The sequence below is a fragment of the Peromyscus eremicus genome, chromosome 20 (genome assembly GCF_949786415.1).
Source record: "Peromyscus eremicus chromosome 20, PerEre_H2_v1, whole genome shotgun sequence".
Lineage (NCBI taxonomy): Eukaryota > Metazoa > Chordata > Mammalia > Rodentia > Cricetidae > Peromyscus > Peromyscus eremicus.
This window is the reverse complement of record NC_081436.1, coordinates 50,311,982-50,318,524: the sequence shown is the minus strand read 5'-3', so window position 1 is coordinate 50,318,524 and position 6,543 is coordinate 50,311,982.

Genomic DNA, 6,543 nt, shown 5'->3' with positions numbered 1-6,543 from the left:
AGCTTGCCTCCAAGGTCTATGCCCTTATTTGGCCGTTGGCTCATTCCTGAGCCAAAACACCAAGGTCCAACAATCAAAATTCATTTTTGACTAATATGTCCAATCAGGATTTATCAACTTAACCCGTCACAGATGCCCCATTTTTCTCCTTAAAAATCCACTCCTGCAGAAACACATGCTCTCTGGCTTTTCTTGGTTGCTCCTTGCTCTTGCTACTGCTGCTGCTGCTGTTGCTGCTGCTGCTGCTGCTACTACTACTACTACTACTATACCTTTGCACACACCTCTTTTCACCTCCTGGGTAATAAATTTCCTTTGCATTGAGAATTTCTTGGCTGGATATACCCTGTACCGATCGCAGAGCACCCACTTCCCTCTTAATGTTTATTAAAGGAGGTACCCTAAATCAATAGGCCCAGACTGAGCTTCTTCAGTACATCCTTGAATGCAACAGGAAAGACATGTACATTCTGGCTATTTATTAATTCACACTAATTGACTGCACTGTAACTGGGAGAGAAGGTCTACTTCAGAGGACCAAGGTGTTTGGGCTTGAATTCTGTACTTGATGCAACCATGTGCCACCATGCTTTCCAGAAATGGCTCAGGCCAGGCCCTGGCTCTTATCTTCTGCTTGGGTGTGCCCAGGATATAAAACTCCATGTTCCAACTGAATGGACGTGTGCAGATTGCAAGCCTCCTGACGAGTTGGAGAGAAGGACAGAAGCTTAGCCTCTGAGAGTTTAGCTCACTCCTTCATTGCCTAGCTCAGTTGCCTCCCTCTCTCACTTCCCTCCTCAGTCTCTTCTCTTCCCTCCCTGTTTGTAGATCAGGGTGAAAGGAAGCTGGGGTGAATGGCAGAATATTGACAAAGAGCTTGGATAAGAAGTACCCTCAGATGAACTCGTCCCCCACAAGGGGTCTAAAAGGACACTAGTGTACTTTAGCATGTGGCTCTGAAAGGCCTTGTCCTTCTCCCCCATACCCTCTGCCTTGCTAAAAACTGTTAGATTATATTCCTAAAGCTGGACATCGAGTTTCATTCCCTTATTTGGCCACTTCCTCCTCTTGGGGATGACTGCCAGGTCCAGCTATCAAAGTATTGAAGTCCAGAAATCAAAAGCTCCCTTTTGGCTCACCTAACTAACATGATCAATTAAAATTAAATACCTCATCCTAATGTGATGTTTCCCATATTGCCTTTATAAACCCCCATTTGCCTATGGGCCCTCTATCCAGAGGCAGCCCTTTGTCCTTCCAGAACAAACATCCATGCCTCCTTCCCCTTGTTCCCTTCCCCTTCTCCCTCATCCCCTATCTCATTTTACATCACATCCTAGATCATTCTAACACAGACCTCCCCTTTTTCTCTTCCCAAAAAATTACACCTGCAAGGTCATTTGCTGCTGTTTTTCTGCCTGAGTCAGAAAGCAGCCAATTTGACTTTTCTTCCCTACTTAATAAAGGATCTCTCTGTGTTTGGTTGTGGTATGTGCCTAATCAGAGGTCTGGGATGGATCCCCTGCCATGCAGGGGTCTTCTTCAGAGTCCCCATGTGTCCCTAAGAAACGTGGAACTCAGTCCAGGGCATTCTGTAGAAGGAAGCACTTCATCATTGGAGAAAGCTGGAGGCCATTCCACTTCTAATGACCTATTCCTTCTCCCTTCCAAACAAGTAGCCTGTGATTCACAGTGTGCCTTCAAACACATGACTGATATGGAACTGCTAGAGCCCCTTCATGTACTAGATGACTAATAAACCAAATGTCAGTAGGCTAAGACTGTGTGTGTTTATATTTCAATAATAGTAATAATTTTCCTACGAATTAGAATCTGCATTGATAGTGCCTGCATGAACCCAGTACTATCTACTTTAGATGAGCGCCAGATATGTAGTAATCAAGGTCACATTTTTAAGTTTATTTATAATAAAAACAACTGGAAGATTGTTGTATTATATAAAATATGTGTGCTCATTACGAAGTGTGTGTGTGTGTGTGTGTGTGTTTGTGTGAGTGTGTGTTTGCTAATTCATCAAGTGTTTTTGAGAATTACCTGATAATGAGAAAAAATAAAGGTAGAAATATCTTGCTTCCATGGAACTTTCCATTCTAGCTATCTAGTTAGAGCTCTATGATTCTAGTTTTTAGCTATGCTTTTTTTTGTTTCTTTGTTTGTTTGTTTGTTTTGTTTTGTTTTGTTTTGTTTTTCGAGACAGGTTTTCTCCGTGTAGTTTTGGTGCCTGTCCTGGATCTTACTCTGTAGACCAGGCTGGCCTCGAACAGACATCTGCCTGGCTCTGCCTGCCGAGTGCTGGGATTAAAGGCGTCCGCCACTGCCGCCTGGCAGCTATGGTTTTCTAAAGGCAAAAGAAACTACACAACTAGGAAATATTGTTATAGGATGAAAACAGTAGTTACATGGTAACATTGTGTCCTTTGCTGTGGTTAGGTAAGATAATTTATTCCCAGATAAAGTAACACTTAAGCAGGCACCAGAAACAGGACCGGGAGTGAGCCATAATAACATATGTGAGCAGGATTCAGACGGAAGAAACAGCAACTGTCAATAGCATGATGCGAAACCAAGCTTGGAGAACTCACTAAAGAGACAGGTGCTTAATGTTGCTGAAGGGAGGACTCAGGAGAAGAAACTGGTGGGAGTTTGGACTTTGGAAGAGTGATGGAGAGGCACAGCTCTTTTAGATCTATAACCAGCATATTTATGACTTCTGTCACTTTCCTAGAGCGATACAAGCTACTGTTGACATATTTTGTGTATGAAATGAGTTATATGTTAGAGAATAACCCTGGGAGTTTTATGTTACATACTGTTCTCTGGACAACAAAAGAGGAAACAGAATATTAGGAGGCAAATGTAAAGATATCATAAAAAACAATGAACATGTGTGTAAAGACAATTAATGAAAAAAGATGCTAAGGATTGAAACAGAGCAAGAGAAGGTATATGGGAGGGTTTGGAGGAAGAAAAAGAAGGAGTGAACATGTAATTATATTAGAATCTTAAAAACAAAAGATATAATTAAAAAAATAACAATCTCTAATTTTAGTTATAGGAGTTGTGAGACCATTGCTGACGAGGGGTTAGAAAGATTTTAAGAGCAAGAAGCATAAGGAATTTGTTGTGAGAATCCATTTTTTAGGAATGTCAGAAGCTATACCCATAATGTCTCAGCAACACAACTGTTTAAACATGAGCTGAACAAGGATAACATAATAGACATGCTAACACTGAAAGGGGCAAGTTCACTTGGCTTCTGTCCTGTGCATAGAAATAGAGACAACTAGGAAATGCTAAGACCAGGAGAAATAATCTCCATCAGGGAAGAGCATACCAATTGGTTATCTAATTACAAATGGTCAGCCCTGAAAATATACACATACAAGTAACACTATGCATCGCTATATGCAACAACAATTAATACAGAAAGGAGGGTAACTGTGGTTTTTAACAAGAGTACTTTACAAGAATGGACTTAAACAGTTCCGGACCTCCTGCCTAAGGAATTGTGCTGCCCATGCAGAGGTGGGTATTCCTTTATCAATGAACATTTTCAAGCCAGTTCTCCAAAGACATACCCACATGCCAACCTAATACAATCACTCTGTGAGACTCCCTTTCCCAGTGTCATACTGAGAATTAAAAGTGAACACGCTACACGACCTCTGAATTTTGCGGTCCTTGTTACCAAGCCTTTGATGCATGAGCCTTTGGGACACATTTCTGATAGAAACTGGAGTAGATAGATGATGAAAGGAAAAATGAGGATAAATTTAGTTTTATTTTGGACCTTATTAATTTGTGATATATTCAAATAATAATGACTGTCCAATTTTGGACTGCAGATGGGCTACTCTGAGAAAGATATGAGAAAGAAATTGAGAGAACTTAGCTATAGATAGTTAAATATCATAGACAAGAGTAACACCACTTAAAAATAAATATAAAAGGCCACTTGAAGAAGTGTCCGAGGCAGGAGAATGACCCGATACAATGAGGAATGAGAAGCGGTCATTGAACTTGACATAATACCACCAATATCTTGGTCCCTATAAGTTCATATGTAAGGAAGAAATTAGGAATCAAATGAATTCAAAAGAGATTCCAATTGTGCTGGTAACAGTGAGCATAGGCACAAATATGGCTATATTTTCCTAACAAAAAATGCAGGATATATGGTTTCATACATATCTGTCAGAAGTTAGAACATTTATACTAGAAACTGTTCTAACAAGTCCATGACCTACACTAGTAGGTTACAATGGAACTGCGTTTGCATTTGACTTTCCTTTTATAGAGCAGGCCCAGTATAGTTTTATCTTCACAAATCCTCACTTTCCGAAGACAGCTTGTCACAGCAGACATGCTATGGTGGATTGATAAATGTCTATCAAAAGCTTTAGTCCTCATGTGATTTAGTAGGCTGCTTCCTGAAGCACAAGGCTGAATAGTACTTCTAAATTTAAAATACTCTACATATGTTTATGCAAGTGTTCATAGTGCCACACTTTTTCTCTCTGTGAATAATGCATATTCTATGCAACTTAAGTCCAAAATAAAAAGCACTAAACATCTATTAATCCAAATTTAATACCAGAATAAAGCTATTGTGCCTGATAATGTACTCATCAAAATAAAAGGAATTATGTGATAAATTCTATACGGAAAAAAATGAAGTCAACTGATTCTCTATCTCTTTCTCCCTACCTTCTTTCTTGCCATTCACCTATGTAATTGTTACAATAAGGAAATCCTACCTTAATACAACAGAATAGGTCAAGAATGTAGCTTATTGTTCCAAAGGCTCTCTAATATATGCAGAACCCAGTTTCAGTCTCACCACACATCAATACACTAAAAATGTTCCAAATCACATAGGATAAAATGAAATACTAAATGGGTGATTCTAGCCTATGTCAAATAGCAGAAGAGTTAATAATTGTGCCCTTTCAAATCATCAACTACAATTGATCCACATAGGATTAATATTTTCTGAAATCAAACAATTCATGTGACCTCAGTCTGACCTAGAGCACGGGAGCATTACCTTATTAAAATTTTAGATTCAAAACGAAAATCTAATTTTGACTCTAGCTATGACTGATTGCCTTGGTGGACTGACTCACTTGTCAGCTAAAGGTCATTAATGAATAACCCACATTAATTAAGTAGTTATTGGCCACACTGTATACAGAAGAGTGAATTCTGGATTAAGCTGTCAGAAGACTGGGGTTTGAGTTTTAGTTCTAATATATGTCAGTTGTGACATTTTGTAGGTGTTATGTCCTTGAAATATTGGTATAGTTTCCGCAGACTGCTTGCATTACTGTTATTACAGTGTGGTGGTCCAGAGGCAGGGACAGGGATGGAAGAAGAGAAAGAAGTAAGTGGGATGGAGCTAACTCCTGCTCTAGTCTTTCTTCTATGCCCTTGATCACTTTATTCTCTAATTGTTTTTTCTCAGGTCTTAAGTCTTCTTTCCTGCTCGGATTTCTTTAACCTCCATACCTCCCTATTCCATGCTTTGTTCCCTTCAGAATTTTTTTCTTCCCTTTTAAAACAAACTTCTAAAGAGTGGTCTGACTAGAAACTGACATTCTTTTTTCTCTCCCATTCTTTTTAGTTCTCTCTCTACTTAAGACCACAGAACTGTTTCTTGACATTTCAGTCTTAATCAAAAGATGTTGTATTACTTCAGGACTCATTTTTTTTTCTTAGTTTACTGTTTTCCGGGTTTGTGACAGGCACAAGACTGCATGGATGACAAGTATATGTTCTTCTGTGTGTCACTAATCTCAGCACTGACCTTTCCCAGCCCTCTGCAATGAGGGTATCCTCCTGTGTTGCTGGCTTTTTATAGACTATCCTTCTCTCTGTGCCTCTGCCACATCAAGCTACTCCTCAGCTATTTATCTTCTGATTCTCTCTGCTGTCTCTCACTGGGCTCCATGCAAACATTGTTGCTCAGACTGCTATTTCTAAATGGCATTTGATCATCTCTTCCTTTCCTTAGATCTTACAGGGACTCCCAATTTACTACTTACAGGGACTCTCTATTTACTATTTTCCCATTTCCTTAGGAAAGTGTCTATACATCTTCAGGTTAACTTTGATTTTAAAGTTTATTTGTGATCTAAAGAGAACTCATCCTTCATCTCTTAGCCTTTGCCACATTTTTCCTGTAAGATTTATACCAAGGTTTTCGACACAAATCCATGCAAACCATTATTGCATTTGCCATATCATCTATACTTCCGTTTCCATATTCAACTCTACTCCTAAGCAGTCTTTCAGAATACCAAAATAAGAACAGTTGTCTGCATCATGTAATCCATTCAGGGTTCCTCTAAATAAGGCACTTTGTACTCACTGTGGCATTACACTTTGCATTCTATGAAATAATATCTCTTGAGATTCAGTTGAGTATCTGAGACTTTTCAGAATGCTTGACATCTAGTGTCTGTCCAGCTTCAGTGTTATGGTGAAAATATTGCAGAAGTTTATGCATAATTAAAATAATTT